The 25,861-nt window shown below is 38.1% G+C and overlaps 1 protein-coding gene and 1 long non-coding RNA gene across 3 annotated transcripts in view; one reads left to right on the forward strand and one right to left on the reverse strand.

Annotated features, from left to right (window-relative positions):
* The window catches only part of LOC134660962 (uncharacterized), a 30,037-nt gene extending 6,887 nt beyond the window's left edge, over positions 1-23,150 (reverse strand). Inside the window, exon 1 of the long non-coding RNA XR_010097911.1 lies at positions 23,064-23,150. This is a non-coding gene — a long non-coding RNA (uncharacterized LOC134660962). The remainder of the gene's footprint in view (positions 1-23,063) is intronic.
* Positions 1-25,861, forward strand: part of LOC134660911 (protein apterous-like) — a 125,325-nt gene that overhangs the window by 15,677 nt on the left and 83,787 nt on the right. The window lies entirely within an intron of this gene.

Raw genomic sequence — 25,861 nt, forward strand, 5'->3', positions numbered from 1 at the left:
ACTGTCACTGTCGCACTAATATGAAAGAGTGATAGAGAGACACAAAGCGATTCGCTGGCGAAGCGCAAGCCATTGTCACCTTGGCTAGGCCGCCTGGTACCTGTACCCACTGCCGGCGTCGATGGCTGATGTTATCCCCGTATTAACATGATAATCTCTTTTTATTTATTTCCACTGTCATCTTCAAACAAATATTTATACGTATATACAGGCTGTTTTAGACGCTTTCTGTTCCGATCTGATTGAATACTTCTTTTTTGTGCCTTTCTGATAAAACTGAGAAGTACCGGTCTATTAATTTATCACAAAGGTATAACAAAAACATGTCAAAAAGTAAACCTAATAAGGTTACCTACCCTAAAAGAAGTTAATTATCTATGACGTTAGATGATTTTGTTGTGCATGTTTATAAAAAAGTATTAAATAATATTCTTATTAATAAAAGAAACCCACACACAGGTCGTAAGCGTTCATAGAATCGTATATTTTATCATAATAAAAATAAACAAAGTAGGTAGGTACCTACTTCAAAATTAAAATAGGTAATCCTAACCTTAGGAATTTTTCACCCTTACATAAGTACTGTACTCTCTTTACTATTTTTTTTTTAATTTAAGTGAGTAAAGAGTAATTTTTACGACAATGATCATGAATAAGTCTTGATCAATAATGCAAGAAGCTCCATTTCTGAAGAAAATCAATAAATAAAGGTTATCATAATTAAAAATTGCATTAAGCTTAACACGGGGATTACTTAGGCGTTTGTATAATTTTCAATTACGTTAAAAAAAAAAGTGATGAATCATTAAAACCAAATATAATTGTTCTCCCTCTTAAGTCAACACCCTGTAAAGTGAAGACGCACCAAACGACCACAAACCTAATTTATTCAATTATCAACTACGAGTAGTAACCGTTCGGCAATCTTCATCTCGGTTCACCAACCTAAACATGCCGCCCGAACTCGGGAGCCATCTGTATCCGCCTCCGAAACCCGCCTCTAAGGCATAACCATTAAGATTCAACTCTTTTTTACTGTCTAAAAACAGCGGCAAACGTACTTTGGTCACGATACGTCTCAAATGACATTATCAGCTACCCAGGCGGAGCGGACACAAGAAACAATAAAATTTTGTCATAAAACTGGGTTATGTTTGTGTAAATCAAATGTGTCCCGTAAGAGCTCTAGACACTTGTTAAATTACTCATAAAGTCCCGGCGGGACGGCTCGGCCGGCGCGGCGCGGGCGCACGGCCACTTCGGCTTTATTGGGCGCGGTTCGGGTCACGGGTGAGAACGCCAACCAACTTCGCCTTGAGAATCTGAAAGCGACCTATGTGTATGCATCAGCATCTAATAAATAAATACTTTTAGGGTGCTGTGACCTGGCGCACTTCTTAATGAGGCCACAGATTACTAGTTCGCCGGACGATATAAGCCTGTCAGTTGTTCGGAGCTGTCAAATTTTGCTTTTAACTGACAGGCCAGGCCAGCTATCACGGTTGCATTTTTATCACCTGTCATGCCATGCGTCACTTTCGCACTTACATATTTGTTAGAACGTGACAGCCATGGTGACAAATGATAAAGAGCCGGCCATTTTAGCCCTACTGGACAATCTGTGGGCTCCTTTTTAGGGATCCGCGAAAATAAATTTAAAGCAGCGGGCTCAGCACGGTTCCATTTTTATCGACTATCACTATGCCCGTCACTTTCGCACTTACATACTTGTTAGAACGTGACAGCCATGGTGATAAACGATAAAAATGCGACCGTGCTACTAGGGCAGGTAAAGCAGTATTGGTCATTGATGAAAGGTTGTAAAATTATTAAGATTGCTGGGCATAGCTCTGTTTAGCCTAAATACGAGTGCTTGCGTTTTTGTACCTATATTTGAGGAAGTAAAATTAAAACCGGCCAAGTGCGAGTCGGACTCGCGCACGGAGGGTTCCGCACCATCAACAAAAAATAGAGCAAAAAGATCGTGTTTGTTGTATGGGAGCCCCCTTAAATTATTTAATTTTATTTTTAGTATTTTGTTGTTATAGCGGCAACAGAGATACATCATTTGTGAAAATTTCAACTGTCTAGCTATCGCGGTTCATGAGATACAGCCTGGTGACAGACGGACGGACGGACGGACGGACGGACAGCAAAGTCTTAGTAATAGGGTCCCGTTTTTTTACCCTTTGGGTACGGAACCCTAAAAAATAGGAAAACTGCAATTTTTCGAAACTGTATTCCAAAACGATTCATATATAGGTACCTAAAAGAAAAAGTGACACATCTCCTAGACACAGATTTGACATCCTTTTATCAATAAATAATCGAATGCGTTGTAAATCAACGTGGAACCGTTTTAATAAAATTAGTGCCAAAATGTAGCGTCATTTTTAATCGGTCAATCTATTTTTAAAATCATTACCCTCTTTCACTAGAGCTGTCGAGTAGGCAGACAATATTTTAGCCGCATTTTGACTTCGTGGTTCACCTGTGACCCCTCATCGGGCGGTGTTGTTATCGGCTCGCCAGTGAACCACCATGACCACTTTACATGCACCCTCTACGTGGACACAGTTGCTATAGTTGGATAGGTCAGGCTACGCTGGTTCGGCGGCGGGTAAAGGCGATGTGAGGAGTTCCGACCGGAACAATGGGTTCCCACACCGATTTTACGTCACAATCATTAATATAACATTATTCTGCTCCAGTTTGAGCACTAAAACCGGCCAAGTGCGAGTCGGACTCGCGTTCCAAGGGTTTCGTACATTAAGTCCGACTCACGCTTGACTGAATATTTCTAATAGGTTTTCCTGTCATCTATAGGTAAAAAACCATTTTGTGTATTTTTTTCACAATTTTAGACCCAGTAGTTTCAGAGATAAAGGGGGGGGGGGGGGGGGTAATGACAGACAGACACGCGAGTGATCCTATAAGGGTTCCGTTTTTACCTTTTGAGGTACGGAACCCTAAAAAGTAATGGGGCATGAAGTTATACATATGTATATGGGTAGTTATAGCTGACGAAGTTAGCGAACCTTCTGCTAGTGAAAGATATAGGGTAGACCGGGGACAATTGAACCATTTTTTGGATAATGGTTCCTAGTTCAAAATGTATAGGAGGTGAACCAAAACTGTACGTACATATGAAATAGTAGGTTATTGATTTACGTATTTTTGAGGGTAATTGTTAATAAACGGTAAGAGTATGGTAGATAATCCCGTTTTTCGTCAATGATTCCTTGTGGTACAATTGACCCTTAGTGCGGGTCAATAGTACCAAAAATTCGAACGTAAATAAAACCCAAATAATATGCTTATTATATAAAGATTTATTATTTTACAGCTTTACTGTAATCAATACTTTCAGTAACATCAGTCTTAAGTAGGAAATATTTAATAACACTAATTGAGATCAGTGGTCACTTTGAACTCACATTACTATTAATATATCTCACTAACTAACAATAATATAGTTTAACGATCAAAACCACAGCCACAGATTGCTCACAGTATTCTAATTTGACAACAATTTATACTAAAAATTAACAAAATAACGATTTATTCAACAATCATACTTTCTATATAGTTACTATTGCCCCCTGTTACAATCAACCCCACAAAAAAATAAATCTAATTTTTTGACCAATAACAATCGACTGCGTTGTAAAGTATATATCATATATACTTTACAACATGGGTCAATTCATAACAGTCAAAATTGACTTTTAGCTGCGTTAGTGCGTGCGTGCGTTATGACAAGTCACACCGCTTACTTGAGGGTTTTTTTTTCCACCTCATAAAAAAGGTACGTCTAAGTGTCTGATGAGCGAATGCTCTCTAAGGAATCTTAAACTAACATATCTCATTGTAAGATAATCGCTACTCACAATTATGACAAGTGTAACTCAATTCCTGGTCAGTACACTCTTCATGGGCCCACAATTGACAGTTATCACATTGCACCCATGTTTCATTGGATCTGCTTTTGCTATAAGGCTCACCACAGACTAGGCAATAGTAGTCTTCTACAGAATCCTGCGCCATATTTCATAATTAAAAGAAAAAAAAACAACTTAAAATAGTAAGGGGTCGTTTGTACCGCGGTGTCAATAGTAACGGTACAATTGTCCCCGGTTCACATGGTACTAATGCCCCCGAACACCCAAAATTATATAAAGTACTGATATTTCGATTACTTTACCTAACTCATCCCCATACTGTGCCACAAAACAAACTTTGATAACTATCTAATCATAATCAAATACTAATCAATATCTCGGATTATTTAGTTTTGAATAATATGACAAAACATTTCTCGTAAATACTTACTTTGATCGCTCGAAAACAAAAATGGTCTCCTAGCACCTCCGTTCCGCGTCGCAGCGAGCGGCCGACTAGTGAGTGGGTCCAGACAAGTATTGGGCTCCATCGTGTATACCCACATACACATATTTCGTTGTAATTGTGAAGATAATAACGATGGTACTATTGCCCCGTGGTACTATTGCCCCCGGTCTACCCTACCGCAAGCTAAGTTAATGATGTCGAAATTATACTGCAATGTAAAGTTGGTGTTGGAAATTCAATCAACTTTGTTATGTAAGTATCAAAATAAAGCTTATCGCTGTCACTGTCACTCTACAGTGGCGCGCGCTCATGTGTTGATATACATATATTGTACCTGTGAGTTATAAAATAGTCCATTCAGAGACCGAAGAACGTAATATTTCTAAAAGCCTGACTTTCTTTTAATACCACGTCGGTGGCAAACAAGCATACGGCCCACCTGATGGTAAGCAGTCACTGTAGCCTATGGACGCCTGCAATTCCAATTGGACGTAGTTACACTAGTTACAGGTAAAAGATCCAATCCACAAAAAGTTGAACAAAAGTTATGGCAGTTTAAAGTTTGAATCGGTATTCCTCTATACTGGTAGATATTTTTTATACTATGTGTTTGGATGAAAAACGAGCCAATTCGCCTTTTATATATTTGTCGCATGCAACATTTGTCGAGATATTTGACCAAATGTGGGTTGGATCCTTTTCATAAAAATACACTTATCATGGACTCTCGTTTTTTTAAAAATTATGCAATAAGGATCCATTCAATAAAATTGGATAAAAATCATAAATATATTATTATTAAAAACAACTGAATTAATTATTATGTATTATTTTACCATAAAAAATGAAATTAGTTTTGCTAAACAGTATTAAACCTAATAATGATCACAAAATTTCTTAAAAATTACCTATTACCGTTTCAAATTTAGAGTTTATAATTAAAATAAGTCCGACTCACGCTTGACTGCACATTTCTAATAGGTTTTCCTGTCATCTATAGGTAAAGAACTATTTTGTGTATTTTTTTCAATATTTTAGACCCAGTAGTTTCGGAGATAAGGTGGGGGAATGATCATTTATTGCCTATATTCTTGAATAACTGCTAAACTATTAATCCTAAAATGATAAATAAAATGTATTTGAGATCCTAACAATGAGCTCTTTCATTTGATATATAACACGATATAGTTTGAAAAACTTTATTTTTTAATTTTCTCATTTACCCCCCAAAAATGGCCTCCATATTTATTTACACATACATCTTTGGGTCACGAACTTACACATGTGTGCCAAATTTCAACTTAATTGGTCCAGTAGTTTCGGAGAAAATAGGCTGTGACAGACGGACGGACAGACAGACGAGTGATCCTATTAGGGTTCCGTTTTTCCTTTTGAGGTACGGAACCCTAAAAAAACATAATTACTACCTACTACTACTCAAGAACGTTATTGTAAGAACTATTTTGTAACAGGTATGTAATGAACAGTCAATACATTTTTAACCTTACGCCCATGCACAGACAATATACTGTACATATCTTGACTGTGGGCCCATGTGACTGTATCGAAACGGCCAAGGCACATATATGTATTTTTTAATTTATATAGATCACAAACAGTCAACATGTTACATATGTTGTACACAATGTACAAAAACTGAGAGGTAATACAAACAGACCTGGAGGTTCATTATATTTTGACCAAGATGTAGAGTTTGTAGAGCGTGTAGAGTTAAAACCTTGGCTCTGTAGAGACCAGGGGCCTTACCATGATGTCCTTATTGCGATTCAGTTTAGGTCCTAAACAGAATCGCAATAAGGACATCATGGTAAGGCCCCTGGTCTGTACTGTGAGATCTGGAATCTTTTTGACAGTGCGAGGCATATGGTCGCGTCTTAGCGACATTTTATATGAAATCGGTGGGATACTTGTGACACATAGTCTGATAGTCCACTTTGGATGGTGACTGTACCTACACCTACCGGGTGCCAGTTACCCAACATACGGTTTTGGTAAGCCGTGGGCTCGGACCCGGAGCACGCAACTGTCGTGACATTCCGTCATGTGCGATCTATAGTCGCCTTTACCACGCCCACGGCGCATGAGGCCATTTTCACGGGGGCCTCGGATATGTTAGTTAGATTCACGATTAGTTCCATATCTTAACGTACTGGGTTACGCATACATTACCTATTATAGAATAGAATAGAATAGTATTTTATTCGTAAACACACAGGCTATTCCTGCAAGGCTTCGCCCTACCTATTAGTGTGATGGGAGCCGTGCGGCGCCCTGTACGTAAGAGTGCGCTAAGCTCGCCGAATGTCGGGCTTCGCCCGACCTGTTAGTGTGATGGGCGCCGCTGGCGCCCTGTACGTAAGAGTGCGCAAAGCTCGCTGAATGTCGGGCTTCGCCCGACCTGTTAGTGTGATGGGCGCCGCTGGCGCCCTGTACGTAAGAGTGCGCAAAGCTCGCCGAATGACGGGCTTCGCCCGACCTGTTAGTGTGATGGGCGCCGCTGGCGCCCTGTACGTAAGAGTGCGCAAAGCTCGCTGAATGTCGGGCTTCGCCCGACCTGTTAGTGTGATGGGCGCCGCTGGCGCCCTGTACGTAAGAGTGCGCAAAGCTCGCTGAATGTCGGGCTTCGCCCGACCTGTTAGTGTGATGGGCGCCGCTGGCGCCCTGTACGTAAGAGTGCGCAAAGCTCGCCGAATGTCGGGCTTCGCCCGACCTGTTAGTGTGATGGGCGCCGCTGGCGCCCTGTACGTAAGAGTGCGCAAAGCTCGCCGAATCGCCCGACCTGTTAGTGTGAAGGGCGCCGCAAACGCTCTCTGTAAGAGGTTTTGCAAGGCTTTTATATGCCAGCGGCTCGCGGCCGGAGTCCAAGGTCCTCCTCCCCGACCAACTTCCCTACAAGTGACTCGGAGGTATACAGGGTGTCTTTTATTTTTAACCCTATTTTGATGAAAATCGATATCTAATGGCTCCGAGAGACCCCTTAACAGGAATTTGAAGTCGAGATTGAACGTCGGTAGCCATATGGGTCAATTAACTATTTCTTGTTGTTATTCTGTCCCATCAGCGAGGAGACAATAGTAACATAGATTATTAGAAGAACTGCTGTACCATGCTCTACTAACATGCTCAGTAGATGGCCCATTATGGAAAGGTCTTATAACTACCATAAAATGCAAGTTTGCTTCATTTAAATACGAAAAACCTAGAATTTTAAGAGTGACTCAGGAGACCGTAACCATAGCAACGTGTGACAAGAAAAAGTTGATTAACCCATATTGATTATCTTTACTTTCAACTGGATCTTGATGTAAATCGATATCTGAGGATCCAAGAGGTCCCTTAACGCATTTACTGCTAGGGGGCGTGGCCTAGGAACAAACTTGTATGACGGTCGACGCACATGTGCGTCGGTGGCAGTGAATGCGTTAACACGAATCTGAAGTAGAAACGGAACGAAACGGTCGCCATCTTTTATTTATTTATTATTGACCCGATCTTGGTGAAATTAACATCTGAGGACCCGAGAGGCCCCTTAACACAAATCTGAAGTTAAAATTGAACTATCGGTACATCGGATATCGATATTTTTTGTATGGGAACGGAGACGGTATTTTTTCGTTCTTTGCTTTATATTACTTCATTTCTAATTGGGCAATCTAATAATACGAAATCGTAACCTAAAAACACAACTGAGTCCTACATTTCGAGTATAAAATAATTCGAAAAATATGGTTATATCTAAGTTTTTGCAAAAAAACCGGTTCCGATCCCTGCGTGCTATAATTCGTATAAATTAAGTAAAACAAATAATAAAGCAGTTCGGTCAAAAAGTGGACTTATAGTGACTAGTTTCTCCCCCTCTCTCTCCTCAGCATTATTATTCCCATCTGATTGGGGGGTCTGCTTTTCTGGTCCTACCTCTCCACTTCGCGTGACCCCACGTATACCTAGTGTCTAATTAGTTTCTGAAAATGGTAATACTCTGTTTTTAAATGTGAACAAAAATTGTATCAATGATTATCAAGCTTGATAGTTGATTAACATTTTTCAATAATAAAAGGACAATTTACTTAATTAATTTCTGCCGTGCTAATATATTATAATTTTAAGCAGTAATTACTGTGATTATGATTTTTTAATCTTCCAAAATTATAAGGCGTAATTTAATCATCAAACTTATCAAATATTTTTTTTTTAATTGAGAAACAGTCTTATGTATAATAAACATAAGAGCATATATATGCCTAGATACTATCGTATTTTCAAGTACTTTTCTAAGATTCTCAACGACGTCTATGTCGTTTACCTTATTTTAGGTCCCCAAACGCGACCTTGTCGGAAATCTCTCCACCCCACCCAGTGTAAGAACGTCCCAAGTCCTCAAAAGCCAAGTAGTATTTGTGGCATCATACCATCACGGGGCTTCGAGCTTCGGCCGGTTTCATACCGGCGGGGGGCCACGTTACCCGTGCACAGGTCATTAAAGTCTAAACAAATCCGAGATAAGTCGAATGTATTAATCGCATGTGGGGTCGTAAGAACGCATATTTACGATTACGACGACAGAAGAGAATGCTACTTTTTGGGTCAACACTCGTAAAGCTACCTACTAAATATGAGTTTAATATCAACTTTGGCTATTTGCGTCTGCCTTCAAGTTTAAAGACAAGACAAGACACATTATTTATTTGTAAACATAGGTAACAGAGGGCCTATCGCGAACCACGTTCGACGTGTTGCCTCCCTGTCACACTTACGTACGAATTAGGCCCTCAGTGTTGGATAGGTACAAAAAGTATTTGAGAACGCTGTTTCCCCGGCAGGCATACAAATTTGAAATTAGATGTACACATACCAATTAAATTAAATTATTACATGCAAATATACTTAACTAAAGAAAACTTATTAATCAATTATACAATAACTTAATCATAATTGCGCGTATTACAAATTTATAATTATTTATTAAAATCTATTCATATTTTTATGTCAAAAAGTCATGCATACATTAGTTCTATTCACCAATTACTTACAAGCTAATTTAAAGTGTCACCAAGAAACTCGCACGGCTAGCACATGATGGGCGCGACAGTCGACAGGCGAGAAAATGCCGCGACATAGAGCTCTCTCGCCAATCGGTAGCATAAGAACCGCGCGACAACCCGCTGTCTCGCGGACAAATGTCAAAGCGACATAATTTTGTCGTTTGACAGTTCCACGCGGGATACTCTCAAAAATCGTAGCACGAGTGTACTATGGGAGACAAAATGTCCCGCGTTAGAACGTCAAAATGAGAGAAATTGTCTTCGAGGCTAGAGGGTCGCGACAAGCGCATTTGGTCGAAGTTTTGTTGACTTTTGTTCTAAAAGAAAGATAATTTTCCATATTTTATATTTATTTCATACTACAACACTTTTTTGTTTAAGTATAATTTGAATCTTGAGTTTCATGATCATGCCATTAATATCAAAATGATTATATTTTTTCACAATGACTTGTTTGTTCTCTTAAGTTAAACGAAAATCCGACAGAAAAAAATCTAAGCCTAAGATTGTACGACCACGACCTCATCAACAAAGCAAACCTTTGGTGGCGAATTGACTGGGGGATAATTAATAGAAACATAAATAATTGATACAAAAATAGTACATTGCTAATCCGCGAAACAATTACGTGCTATCAATCAGTGCTAACCCGTTATATTTACTTACACGCGTATTTTTACATGCAATTATTGTTGACAACCTATATTATGTCACTCCTTAGGTGTTTCCATTCATTGCGGGATATAAACAACACAATCCCGACCTGAATATTGCGATCAACCTTACTTATAATAAGTAAATGCAAAAGTAAATATGTACCTATGTACAGTCAGCAGCAATAGTTGCTAAGCGGGCGAGGTGTTCAAAATGATCTTGACGCGACTTTATTGTTAAGGGAATAAGAGCGCGTCAAAGTAATTTTGAACACCTCGCCCGCTTAGCAACTATTGCTGCTGACTATATGCTACCTCTTGACGCTTAATCCGCCGAACCGATTTAGACGAAATTTTGTGAAACATCATTCCACAAAGAATGCAAATAATGAATCTGGCAGCTCAACTCAACCTCCACCTCACAGAAGACCACAGCCGTAATACTTACTTTGTAGTGTACGAGTTGGTACTAGCCTAATCCTTAAGTTACGATTCCCACCGACCGGCTAGAGTTGGGCCGCGCCGGAGTGCTTTTTCAGTGTACCTATTACATAATGTGTGGCAGAAGCGATAGAATCCGTCCGGAGCCATCCGAGCGGCTTTGGGCATACAAATGTGAAATGCGCTCCGACTCCGACGAATCGTACTTAAATCTGAGTACCTATCTCAAAAAGGTCAAAGTAAATAAAATCATTTAAAGTTTTTGGTAGTATTTATTTAAAAGTCACATTATTTGAGCCCTTCTATGTCCTCCGTGATGGCAGGAGGGCTGCGGTTAGCAGCAGCATGCTTAGGTGTAGAGAATACCTCCGTGTTTGATGACAGGCTTGTGCATGATTATCATTCAATCTATCTTCGAAGCCATAAGGGAGATATGTCGGGGATTAGCATAAGATATTTAGTCTGTAAATAAGATTTAAAAGGAATGTAATTTTTTTGCAAAAGACAACGGAAAAGAGCTTTATGAAGATTGAATTGTGTACGTACTTACAACTTGACTTCTTCGTAAAGATGGTATTTTGTTAGCCAAAACTTTTAACAAAACGCCAATTATTCGTAAGGAGTTGTATTTTAATGATTAGGTAGGTAATCTTTAGATAATTATAATAATATATCCCAACTTGTAACGACAAAGCGAATCAAATTTTGATTGACAGTATTGACACTGACATTTTCGACTTAAAAATAATATTTGCTATTTCTTATTCTTCATACTGCGAGAAAGAGACAAAGTTATCGTGACTAGGGACGCTCCGTTTCTAAGGCTGACTATTCATTACTTATCCGATTATTATTTTACCGATTCAGTGTTGCCACGAATGAAAAGTTTGTTCCATGTATAAATGGCCACATTGGCTAAGTCGCGCGCGGGATGGCTCTCTCTCGTGGAACTCTTTTCTCGATGTGCGAACTCGTGCTGCCAAAATCGAGGAATTGACAGATAGAGATAGAAATTTGTGACGGGCGACTGCCGTCTCTCGCGGCGCGAGCTATCCCGCGGGTAATCATGTGCTAGCCGTGCTGGCAACGAATATAACACTTAGAAATTAATAAATTATTCAAGTCATTTTTAAACATAGTGCAATGGTTTCATTGATAGCCCATGCAGACGGTGCAAGTGTTATTTTAAAGTTTAAACGTCATACTTCTATGAAATCATGACGTTTCCTTAACAGTTGCATCATCCGGGCTATCAGAATCCAACCAACCAACCAACCTACCAACCAACCAGCCTATTAGCTACCACCTTACCTGGCTCTGATTCTACGGCCCTTTAAACTTTCGACATGGCACGGAAAGTCATTCACGCAATAGTGCGGAAAAGTAGCACCATCCATATGTACTACTAGCTGATGCCCGCGACTTCGTACGCGTGGATTTGTATATTGGTGGTTGTATATTCTACATTAGCTTAGAACATTATGCAGCAAGAGATTGCGGTAGGACGGTTAATCATTTGATAATTACTAATATTATACAACGCATGAGACTTTGTCTTTCACAACCTACGAAGTTTCAAGCCCCTAACTGAATAAAATTGTCCTCGATATAATCCCACTAAACCCCCTTAGAAGATTTTCATGTCCTCTATTTAATAAAACCTACTACCTAACTACCTATTTACGAAGTTTCAAGTTCCTAGCTTTAAATAAAATTTGAACCCTATACAAACTTTCAACCCCTTTTTAACCATTTTAGGGGATGATTTTTTTAAAAGCTGAAATTATTTTTCTTGTATTCTAATAATATGCCTTTATACAACGATTCAAGTCCCGCACTCAAAAAAATGTTTGGCCTCCATACAAATTTTCAACCCCTTTTTCACCACCTCGTGGGACGAATTATCAAAATCTCGGACATTAGTTTTCTTCTCTTTTGATAAAATACATTTTTACGAAGTATCAAGTTTGTAGCTTTAAATAAAATTTGAACCCTATACAAACTTTCAACCCCCTTTTTAACCCTGTTAGGGGATGAATTTAACAAAACGCTAAAATAACTTTTCCTGTCTTCTAATAATATCCCCAAATAGAAAGTTTCAAGTCGCGCGTTCGAAAAAATGTTTGATATCCATACAAACTTCCAACCCCTTTTTCACCACCTTAGGGGATGAATTATCAAAAACGCTGAAATTAGTTTTCTTGTATCTTAATTTAATACCTTTTTGCAAAGTTTCAAGTTCCTAGCTTAAAATAAATTTGCACCCTAAGACGAACTTTCATCCTCTTTTTATCCCCCTTAGGGGTTGAATTTCCAAAAACGTAGCAATTACTTTTTTTGTAATCGGCTATTATGCCTTTCTAAGAAGTTTCAAAGCATTTGTAATGGATTAAAACTTATAACCCCTTTTTAAACCTGTTGAGGGATGAATTTTACAAAACGCTGTAATTATTTTTCCTGTATTTTAATAATATCCCGAAATACAAAGATTCAAGTCCCGCGTTCGAAAAAATGTTTGATATCCATACAAACTTTCAACCCCTTTTTCACCACCTTAGGGGATGATAATTCAAAAACGCTGATATTAGTTTTCTTGTATTTTAATAACATATATTTTTACGAAGTTTCAAGTTCCTAACTTAAAATAAAATTTGAACTCCATACAAACTTTCAACCCCTTTTTAACCCTGTTAGGGGATGAATTTTACAAAACGCTGAAATAACTTTTTCTGTCTTCTAATAATATCCCCAAATACAAAGATTCAAGTCCCGCACTCTCAAAAATATTTGATCGCCGTACAAACTTTCAACCCCTTTTTTACCACCTCGGGGGATGAAGTTTTAAAAACGCTGAAATTAGTTTTCTTGTTTTTTAATTTAATACCTTTTTACGAAGTTTCAAGGTCCTAGCTTAAAATAAAATTTGCACCCCAGGACAAAGTTTCATCCCCTTTTTTACCCCCTTAGGGGTTGAATTACCTAAAATGTTGCAATTCCTTTTTTTTGTCATCGGCTATTATGTCTTTCTAAGAAGTTTCAAAGCATTTGTAATGGATTCAAACTTTCAACCCCTTTTTAACCCTGTTAGGGGATGAATTTTGAAAAACGCTGAAATTACTTTTCCTGTCTTATAATAATATCCCCATATACAAAGTTTCAAGTCCAACACTCACAAAAATATTTAATCTCCATACAAACTTTCAACCCCTTTTTCACCACCCTGCAGCCCTGGGGGATGAATTTTCGAAAACGCAGAAATTAGTTTTCTTGTTTTTTAATATAGTACATTTTTACAAAGTTTCAAATTCCTAGCTTAAAATAAAACTTGCACCCCATACAACCTTTCATCCCCTTTTCAACCCCCTTAGGGGTTGAATTTTTCAAAATCGCTTCTTATCTCTTGTACACTTTATAAATTCAACCTAGTGTGCAAATTTCAACTTTCTAGCTTTTGTAGTTTCGGCTCTGCGTTGATGAATCAGTCAGTCAGTCAGTCAGTCAGTCAGTCAGGACACTTGCATTTATATATATAGATATATAATGAATAATGATACCTATAGGTATATGATCCACTACTTTTTAGGGTTCCGTAGCCAAATGGCAAAAAACGGAACCCTTATAGATTCGTCATGTCTGTCTGTCTGTCTGTCTGTCTGTTTGTCCGTCTGTCCGTCTGTCCGTCTGTCTGTCCGTCCGTATGTCACAGCCACTTTTCTCCGAAACTATAAGAACTATACTGTTGAAACTTGGTAAGTAGATGTATTCTGTGAACCGCATTAAGATTGTCACACAAAAATAGAAAAAAAACAATAAATTTTTGGGGTTCCCCATACTTCGAACTGAAACTCAAAAATTTTTTTTTCATCAAACCCATACGTGTGGGGTATCTATGGATAGGTCTTCAAAAATGATATTGAGGTTTCTAATATCATTTTTTTCTAAACTGAATAGTTTGCGCGAGAGACACTTCCAAAGTGGTAAAATGTGTGTCCCCCCCCCCGTAACTTCTAAAATAAGAGAATGATAAAACTAAAAAAAATATATGATGTACATTACCATGTAAACTTCCACCGAAAATTGGTTTGAACGAGATCTAGTAAGTAGTTTTTTTTTATACGTCATAAATCGCCTAAATACGGAACCCTTCATGAGCGAGTCCGACTCGCACTTGGCCGCTTTTTATGGCGTCTGTACACCACGACGCTATTAGGAGCTCCTATTGTTAAGAGCGTCAAATCTATACTCTCACATAGTTGTTTTAGAGATGCAAGGACGTGTAGGTACTTCTCCTTTATTACCACGGAGTAAGGTTCAAAATTAACTGAATTAAGGACACCGTATGCTTCTGGCCTTTGGCAAGTTTGTCCGCACTTATCTAAGGTTGTTGAATAAGGCAAGGGTCGCAGGTTCGCTTTTGTTGTATGAAATATGCAGGTCACGCCACTCAACGTCGCTTTTCCGTCTACAATTCTATTTAGGGTCGGAGAAGCTACCTAATCCTAAGAACTGGCGTGAAGGAAAACAACTATCATGTACCTACCCAATACAACAGCTCACAAAGCCACTACAAGTTATAAAATCATTTCATTAAAAAAAACAACTGTCTAGCTATCCCGGTTCATGAGATACAGCCTGCCAGCCTATTATGGATAGCTTTATCCATCTTTATCCTCGTGATAAAATAACTGTCACTGTTTAACACCGTGGGAAAGAAAGTGACGGACACCGTTTTATCACGCTGTCACGTAGACAAGAACGACCATCATATCCGTACGTGACAGACAGACAGAGAGACGGACAGTGGAGTCTTACTAATGGGTCCCGTTTTTACCCTTTGGGTACGGAAACCTAAAAACGAGATTAGTTTTTCCTCTTCTCTCGTCACCCATCTTATTAGATAATTTTTTTAAATTTTATATTAACTAAAAGGTAACTGAGAAAAAACGCGTCTATTTTTTTTAAAATAATATTGTATTATCTCTGGAACGAATGATGTCGTGAATTGACAGAAGACTATATTTAGATTCTTCGAGTTAAAACTTTCGAGTATTTACCGGCGCTAGGTTTAGAATAGAATTATTCTAAGCTTCCTTTGAGCATCTACTTCATTTAACAATTTGACAATTAACTAATTAATGATCATTTTTACCGATTGAAAATTAAAAATCAACCTTACCTTCTTACTTACCTTCTTTGAGACACTCATTCATAATAGGTAAACTACAGTAAGGTTAGGATAAGAGAAACATATGTAGTTTAGTTTGCTCGGGTAAGTACTAGGATGTCCCAGCTAACCTTATAATTATTAAAGTAACTATAGGATAATTGAATTTGAAACTCGTATATTAAGTTGAAGCCTGTGGGAAGACGCCAGACGGCGGGCGCGGCAGAAAAACGTCCAAGTTCGCGTGACTGCGCGCTAATCCGCGCGCGTAGCCCCGTGACGTCACGCGAGCGGAAACCAAGTCTTTTTACACACATCCACATGAACAAGGGAATATGAACCCTGTGGTGCAGACATTAAGGTGTGGGGGTGTTTAGAGTCGCCTGCGCATCAAGATTGCTTACATTGTTGGATTGGACGCTAGATCGTGATAGGTTGTTGATGGATTAGGCTTGTCTGTTGCATGGAATCCGCTTCATGACGATTTACAATTACACATGTCAGTTGCGGAACTTGACATTTTATGTTGTGAGAAATTTGAGATAATTGGGGATGTGTATTCATACAATTATTTATCAAAGAAAGATAACTAAAAACGAACATAAATATTAATAGGTCCGACTATAAAGCCGGCCTCAAAAGTAAAACGTTTTAACAGTTTTTGTATGTGAAGTAAGGTCACTATCGAGTTAGGTTACTATCTTAGTGACGTCCTCAGAATGTGACCTAACTCGAAAGTGACCTCCTAACAAAGTGACCTACTCCGTCTAAATCAAAGGGAACAGTCAACAAAAATGGCTTCACATAGTGTTTGACTCTGCCCCATAGCTGCTACCTTCAAAATATGACTCACGTTAGAACAGGCCGGGTCCGGGCTGGAACTTCCGGAGCTTCGTTTTCTATGGAAAGCATCACATGATCATAGACTACATTTTCAAGAAAATAAGTCTAAAGCAATCTTTTTAATTATAGCTCAGTTTTGAAGTTTTGAGATAGAATTGAGTATCGGGATATCGGGATTTCATTTTTGTCACTGTGGCAAATAGGTACACAAACTCCTCAAAGGCCTTAACGATTGCCGTAATAGTATATACCCATCAAAACCTTACATGTAAAAATATGCAAGTCTCGCAACGCAATTCTTCTACTACAAAAAAGTTTTGAGATGTAATGTGAAAGCAAGTCGGTTATTTTAGTTTAGTCAGTGCCAGGGGGTGTTAAACCCGTATCAATAAGATATCTTTGATTTTTAATACGTATAATGACTTGGCTCGACTTGGCGGGGGCACTGCCGTGTCCCCAGATTTAACTATTCCGTCGACGAGCGCATATTTATTTGATTATCATTCGTAGGAAAAAAAGACATCTGCTTTTGCTTGCCGAAACTAAAAGCAATCGCTGCTTTGTCGATGAAATTACCTATCTATTTAGCCATATTGACCTTATGAAATTTAAAGATTACAGAGGCATTTATACCTACTCATTCACAGCCGCTAATATATGCGAGTAGTGAGCGAAGAACAGAACAACCGTATCAGCTAGAATCCCTCGCCATCGCGCGGGGTTCCGGCACCGGCCCATTCATAACGGACAGGCGCACAGAACATATTAAAGAGGTTAGAACGGCTATCGCGCGCAGTTAGTATCGGAACCGGTGTCGCCGCTCGTTACTCTCCACATTTCCACATTTCTCGCGCAACGGTAGTAAAAACTTATGTGCCTCGAGAATGGATACGCCTTCTTTAGACAGATTTGATGTCTGGCTTCTTAATCTGAACGTTATTGTGGCGCAAAAGGCATGTTTACGTTTTTCGGTCAGCGCGGGCGAGTACTAGAATGCGAGCGTTTGCTCATAACCGGCGGCGACACGTACCCTGCTCGCATCGCCATTCTATTTGTTCTGTGGACAGGCGCGAGCCACGAAAGGAGAGCGAGGCTGACATTCCACATTTAAACATTTAAAATATCATCTTCCTCAGCATTATTTTATGGTGTGATAAAGTACCTATACCTATACCTAGACAATGGTAATTAAATTATGCTTTACCTATATTAATCTGAGGTAGACCCAAGAATTTTTCGAGACATTTGTATCAACTAGATAACATTTTTAAATTATCTACCGCTTGCACTTTGGCGAAGCCCAATTTAGTGTCCCACTGGACAAAGACCTCCCCTCGTTTCCTCCATTCTACCTTGTCTGTACTTTCCCGCCAATCCGGATAGAATGCGTCCAAGTCGTCCCGCCATCTGCTTTTCGGTCTGCCTGCACCCCGGCCTACATATCTTATCTTCTAGACCTTATATTTGAAGCGCTCTCTAACATACCTACTATCGTGAAGCGTGTACAGTCTCTAGCCCCTCGCGGCGCGCACTATCACTCGATCTGAGCATTGTCTCACGGCACCGCCGCGGCGGCCGATGACCAGCGCCCGAAATGCTAATTGTGTATTGTGCTAATCATATTTCCACGCGGGAAACGTCTATGTGACAACGTTACATCACTTTGTTGATGTTGCTACGACGCGTAACCGTGGAACGACCCAATCTAGAATTTATAAGCATCTAGCCTGTGAAATTACCTGCGTAGAACTCGTGAAACCCATCCCGTTTGGGCCAGTTTTTATTGGGTGTCGTTTTATTTTTACATCACATTTTGATAAAAACTTAGATAAATATCATATAAAAAAATTAAATGGGAAACAGACAGAGTTACTTTCATATTAATTTAGTAGGGATTTTTAAAATAAAGGCTTCACCTTGGTGTTGTATACGTATTTGTTTTCGGGTGGTGGGTGGACAAGGTGGTGCGCGTGACGGCCGGGCGCACTTTGGCTCGCGCCGGCGCGGCGCACGCGCATGGCAGACGGAGTTATCGGCGTCCGGGTCACCGCCTTATCGCGGCGCAAAGTTCCCTGCTCAAGCACCAACACCTATTTTAACCCGAAATACAGGAATTTTTGGCGTGACCTTCTCTTTCAGATAAACACACTTGTATACAGCAATAAAGGGTATTTCGGACACTATTATACAGCACTTGTACTTCTACCAGATAACGGAAACACCATGCAGATGTATATATGATTTGAAATAAATAAATAATTGAATTGAATTGATGTCAGTCCCCTAAAGAAAATTTGTCAATTAATGGGTACCTTTCGGTCACCGTCATTTTTTTGGAGAATAATAACTAAACCGTGATGCTACTGGAGATGCTAGACAATTTTGTACCTAATACTTAAGGCCGTGCATCGAAAAATAACAGGATCTTAGAAAGGTGGCAGTGGCTAGCCCCGGAAACAAACAGTAGTGATTTTCGGATATATGTTTCTTGACTATATGATAAGACATTTCGTAGTAGTCGAAACACGAATGCTTAAAATTTTCTCGATAGAAAATAAATCCAAACTTACGTGTTCATTTTTCGGTTTTAGCTTCGTGCAACTAGAAAACACATCCATATCCAGCACAACCCACCTTACAGCAAAGGTTTTCATCTCGTCTTAACTTTCAAAGAACTAAATATTAACTTATTATCCTTTACCGATGGATTTATTATCGATTTTTGATTTTATGAATTCAACAGCAAACGCCCATTTTACGCAGTTCCGTTTCTCTTTCTGTCATGCGTCAAAGTCATAAATGCATCCTTTATGCCAGTAATGTTAGATGGCCGTCGTGCCTCAAAGAGGTAAGACCTATGTCACTTCGCGCAGCGCTCCGAATTACGTAAAATTTTAATATCCAATAAACGTTGAGTCGTAACTCCATTGAGTAGTAACGGAATCGGAGGTAAACCTATGATGGTGCCTTCTTACAGGCCTATACGTTACGCATGTGTGCGTGTTTGCTAGGCTACGTCATGCTACGTCGAAATCTATACTCTTTGTCAGTTACAACGGGTTAGGAAATTTCGACAGATATTGAAATGTATCGGTAGCTGTTTGGTATTTAGCCATCAGAATCTAACCGTAACTTTTTGCTTTATTTATGTTTGAAAATAAAATATCTATAAGAATATATTTTTTGCTTTTTTTCTATTGTAATGATAAAAATAAATCTAGTATGTTTCATGCTCAAATAATTTAAAATAATTGAATAAATATTAAAAACTAATTGATATTATTCGTTTTAATTATTATATTATTAAGTTTGTTTGAATAAAATATTTTATTTCAATAATACGAAAAGTTATTATATTTAAGTACCACTAAAAAAAAGGTCCCTACTTACAAAAACTCTCTTGCACGGGCCGGGGTTCGAACCCGTGACCTCCGGTTTGAAAGTCGCACGCCACTACAATTTCACATAAGTAATTTACAATGACATGATACCGTGGAAAAAGTGAATATTACAATGTACTGTGTTACTATCATTTTATAGTTTATTTTGGCTTGACAAGGAGGAATGAGAAAAACGTGCAGAGCGAGAGGATTAATTCTTTGAACATAATTTGTAGATATTCTTTTTTATATCATCGAGAAAGATTTTTATTAAAAAAATGTGTTGAATTTATATGTTTTATTTATGTTTTTTTGGCATAAATTTCATTACTTTTGACAAATTTTGATTGTGATGACAAACGATTTGATGTGATGTGTGAAACGAACCATGTGATCAACGATTTATCTAATAAAACTTCATTTAGTCGAAAAAAATAGTTGTCTACTACCGGGTGGAAAAAAATTATGGGCCCTGGAGGGAAAGTGCCTTAAAACCTTAAGTTTGCTCATTTTAGTTAAATGAAACATTATTGTTTTTTAAAGAAACAACTGCATTCAAAGATTTTTGAAGTGAAAACTTCTTTTACAGTACACATGGGGCTACTTTTCCGCACTAGTGCGTAAAATAGCACTTTTCGTGCGATGTTAAAAGTTTAAAGGGCCATATGTACTGTAAAACGTTGTTCGATACACGTGCGAATAGGTAATTCGCAACTCGTGTCGATTTAAAACACTCCCTTCGGTCGTGTTTTAATTTATCGCCACTCATTTCGAATTTCCTCTTTTTCGCACTAGTATCGAAAATAACTATAGCGGCGCTAGGCACTTTATGAGGTGGGGAAAAAATGATAAACTCGAGACAGCGTAAGGCGATCATGTGACCGTAAGGTTTAGATGGCATTTAAATCAATAAAGAAAAACTCAATGACATTACATGAAAAAGGTTATAATCTTGTACGGGCTGAAATACGAGGATCTCACAGTATTATAACTTTATATCACTCAAATATAATTCAATAAAGCTACATCTTGATGAAATCGCTAATAAAAGTGAACTCTAGTACTGGTGAATAAAACTCAAAATATCATGACCAAATAAATAAATTATTATAATTAATAAATTTGATTTTCGAATTTTAAACAAGCTCACTGACCAGCAATTTCGGAAGCAAAAGTTTTCAATAGAAAGGAGGATGGGTCAATTATACATAGTGCTGCAGACATTTTGGACTAGTCATTGAGTTTTCACTTCTGTCGGCACTCCCGGAATGCAACACGTTGTTTTTTTTTAAATTCGCTTAATCGCGCCCGGGAATCGAACCTACTTTTTCCACACTATTAAAGAACACAAATGCTTTTCTTCTGGTAACTTAAATGTTCTATCTATCTTGGTGATATGTCAATGCAATCAAATAATCTGAAAAAATAATAATAACCCAATTTATGAATTCCGTTCCTTCAGAAAAATGCGAAATGTACGTACAATTTTTAGGGATATCGTACTTTTCCCAGAGACAAATTTAGTTGGCTAAGACACATTTTCACTGATTTGGGGTCTGTACTAAAAATCTAACATAATATGATAAGGACTTAATCGTTTTAAGCTCAAGAGTGAGTTTTCCTAAAGCTTTTTCTAAAAATTATGTCTTTATTAACGTTAGGAGTGCACTGCAGCATGTCAAATGTATGCCAAAATGTCAAGGGAGAGAACAATAAATTAAGTTTAAATTCCACTTCCACTCATCAGCAAAGTGATATAAGTATATCAGCAGTTTAAAGTTATTTTAGATTACAAAATTAGCGCATCTAAAAAATCAAAGTGCATAGAAAAAAAGTCTCCTGAGTCATAATAAAATTGATGTCTCTTGGGTCACCAGAAAAGTCACCAGGGAGAACGATGACCCAAATCACATTTAAAAGAAAATGTAAATTTTGTGTACTACCTACGAACATTTTTCAAAAAACTATGTTTTTATAACATATTAGACCCAGGATAGATCTAATACCTCTTTTCGTACCCCGGATAAAATGGTCGGCGACTAAAAAAGTAACTGAAACGTTACGTTATTAGGTTCACGATGCCGCGTTGTACCCTTGCCTTCGTTGCGATATGTTTGGTACTTAAAAAATGAGCCATGATTTTGGGACATATTAACAAATATTTTTTTGAATATATATTAATTTTAGCGGACTGTAATAATTTACCAGTTAAATTAGATGTAAATACCTTTTTAGTTAATCGTTAATATGATATATTAGTAGCAGTAAAACACTTTATTGTACAAAAAGACATATAAAACATGAAAAAACACACATCCTTCGTATATGGTAGAATATATTTTTCACACTTATAAGTAAAAACCAAAACCGATACGCGATTGGGATACGCTCTTTTTGTATGGGATAAAAAAAAAATTCTCCTGGGTCACCAAGAAAAATCGACATATTAAAATAATTCAGTTCGTTTTTAAGTTCTAGTCAGATTGACTTTTTGGTTATTTGAGATAAATTACAATAACGCTTAGATTTGAAAAACATGATTTTCTATTTTGTTGCGATCGACCCGGGTAATAAAAATACGGCGAATTTGAACTTTTGTTTGTTGTCGTTGTAAAATGTATTAAAAAATAATGTAGGCACCCCTGACAATTGAAATTCAAAATTATCCAGAAAAAGCAGCCAAGTGCGAGTCGGACTCGCCCATGAAGGGTTCCGTATTTAGAGGATTTATGACGTATTAAAAAAAAAACTACTTACTAGATCTTGTTCAAACCAATTTTCGGTGGAAGTTTGCATGGTAATGTACATCATATATTTTTTTTAGTTTTATCATTCTCTTATTTTAGAAGTTACAGGGGGGGGGGGACACACACATTTTACCACTTTGGAAGTGTCTCTCGCGCAAACTATTCAGTTTAGAAAAAAATTATGTTAGAAACCTCAATATCATTTTTGAAGACCTATCCATAGATACCCCACACGTATGGGTTTGATGAAAAAAAAATTTTTGAGTTTCAGTTGTTCTAAGTATGGGAAACCCCCAAAAAAAAATTTTTTTTTTTCTATTTTTGTGTGAAAATATAATGCGGTTCACAGAATACATCTACTTACCAAGTTTCAACAGTATAGTTCTTATAGTTTCGGAAAAAAGTGACTGTGACATACGGACGGACAGACGGACAGACAGACAGACAGACATGACGAATCTATAAGGGTTCCGTTTTTTGCCATTTGGCTACGGAACCCTAAAAATGAGTGTTTCAAAAAGGCACCCTGTATTCCTTACATACCTAAATAATCTCTTATTCAATAAAACATATAATTACTAAACACTGTGATTTATTTCAAATAAATGCAAATCGATCGGATAAAAGATATTAATACCTACCTATACAACAATGAATACGAGTACAGTCAGCTGCAATAATATGTTACACACCGAAGGCCGTTTTGCGGTAGATCATGTTAGATCTTATTTGTAGAGCCATAAGAGCGTGTCACATATTTTTGCGGCCGTCGAAGAGTAACATATTATTGCAGGTGACTGTACCTATGAAAAATTCGAGGGTTAATAAAAAGCATTTCAACCAAAGCATTTATAATAATAACGACCATGGACGCCTGCAACCCCAGGGTTATTGTAACCCCATAACAATAAGGTTGAAATTTGCATTTAGTGACCGCAAAGTCAGGTGAGCGTAATCAAGTAAATCTGTTTTCATCATATTTTATCAAAAATAATCTCTTTTCTGTTCTTGTGCTATTTTCTTATTATCAATACTCTTAACTTATATGCTATATACGCTGCTGCTTCTATGATGTTAACATCTTCCAAAACAACAATAAATATGCAGGTTTATGAATTAATTATTTTATTGTTTGCTATTATGAACAAGTAACAACGCCATCTGTTTCAATTTTTTCCGAATTTAAGTTTCTGGCCGACCGCAGCGACCACGTATAATGGTAGTTAACTTCTGTAACGTTAGATGGTGCTAAAAGGTCACATAAACTTCACGTGCGGCGCGAAGCGTTTCCATGTGTGCGTGTTAGCGGGGAGGGAAGAACTAGCGGGCGTGGTTTACGAAGCGCCAGACGCGGCTGCAGTAGGCCCTTAAGACCACTATATGAAAAGAAAGAAAGAAAAAGAAAAGAAAATATTTATTAGTAACATCGTTACAAGTCGGTTTATAAATTTACATTTAAAGCATTATATAGTTATAACACTTATAACTAACATATCGTTATTAGTGTATAAATAACATCAACATTAATTTAGATATTACATTTTGTACATATATTTCATACATTTATTTATTGTTTAATAATTCATTTACATCATAAAATTGCGCCTGTAGGAGCCATTTTTTAAGTTTGCTTTTAAATAGGTACATGTGAGGAAGGTGCATCCCTGATACTGTCCGGTATCTTGCTGTATATTAGAGGGCCGAGGACGTAGACTGACCGTTTGGATTTCGCGAGCTTGTGGGGCACGGGAGCAAGCTGGCCCGCGTTTTTATTGCTACGCAGACTATATTTTGTGTTTGCTGATTTAGTTGCAAACTCTTTGCTATTAGTTGCAAACTCTTTGCTATATGTAACCATATTACTGCGAATAATTCATTTGTATTTGTATGACAATCGCAGAAAACTGCTGATAGAACAGGATAGACATGCAGTTAGAACAGGATGGTAGACATTCAGTTACCTGCAAGAAATCGCTTAAGTATCCGTTCTTTCTCCATCTGTAGATCCCTAGATAATAAGCATATTAACTTTTCATGTACGTATGTATTTATGTAGGTAGAGGTCCCTAGTCAAAAATCGTTCTAACCTCGGTGTAGGTTAGCAGCAGAAAAAAAACGTTCTCTAAAACATGCAAATAGATAGACTAAAAAATCGGATCCTAAGGTCTTTAGGAAAATAGGTTAATAGAAAGGCGAACCTAATACGAAGCTCATAAAGACAACAGTCCCAGTTCAACTCTCCACTTTTCAAATGTCACTTGAAATGTTCGCTGTACCACTCGCATCGCCAGTGTTTCGCACCTAACTTAGTAACGGACTGATATGATTCCATTGAAAGGGAATCAGTCGCGCAGGTCGTGTAGGTGTCGCGTGGCGGCCACAACACTGCGGCTCGAGCGTCGATCAAAGAGTCTACGGGCAGGTACCTGCCGTACGACTGATGATGTCGGAGCCAATCACACGCGCGGCTGCGTCGACATCTGTAACGGATATGATAGCTTTTGGACCGACTCTAAACAATTAAAACAGCTCTCAGGCTTTTGAGCACAATTTAATGGCAACAAGTAAATACAAATTACACAAGGAGCTAAATTAGAATTACACACAGGTGTCTCTATTGGAGATCTTTGCACTAACACCTAAAATTGTGGTTAAATGACAATTCGAATCACAGAATTTAACTTTGATTAACGATGTCTTTTGACAATATGTCAACATGTACAGTATGCGTACTTATTATGCTAACTTGTTTTGTTTCAGACCATTTCAGACACAAGTTCTTGCGTTGGATGTGTTGTTTCGGACCGCTTTCTCTTGTCTCCTATGATCACATCGCGCCTATATTCATGCGACCATAACAAAGTAAATAAGAGTTGTAAAACCCAGAGAACAATTATGTAAACCCAATATTCATAATTGTATCCATTCGTATCCTCATTTCGCATGTAAATGTATCGGAACACGTAATGGAACCTAATTACGGTGTTAACACAAACTCGAGCTTGTTGGGAACGCTTCCTGGGGAAATTAATGAGATTTCAATAAAGATGTGAGATTAGCGCCACCTCGGCGTTGCCTAGCCATTCGGAAACCATTAAACTGCCCAAGCGAAGAGATAATACTGCAAACTAGCTCATTTTAAAAAGAGTTCATCATCCTTTAGCTTCGCTTGGCATTTACGACTTTTCCTAAACAAATGTGGGTGGCATAGACAATTAAT

The sequence above is a fragment of the Cydia amplana genome, chromosome Z (assembly GCF_948474715.1).
Source record: "Cydia amplana chromosome Z, ilCydAmpl1.1, whole genome shotgun sequence".
In the NCBI taxonomy this organism is placed as follows: Eukaryota; Metazoa; Arthropoda; class Insecta; order Lepidoptera; family Tortricidae; genus Cydia; species Cydia amplana.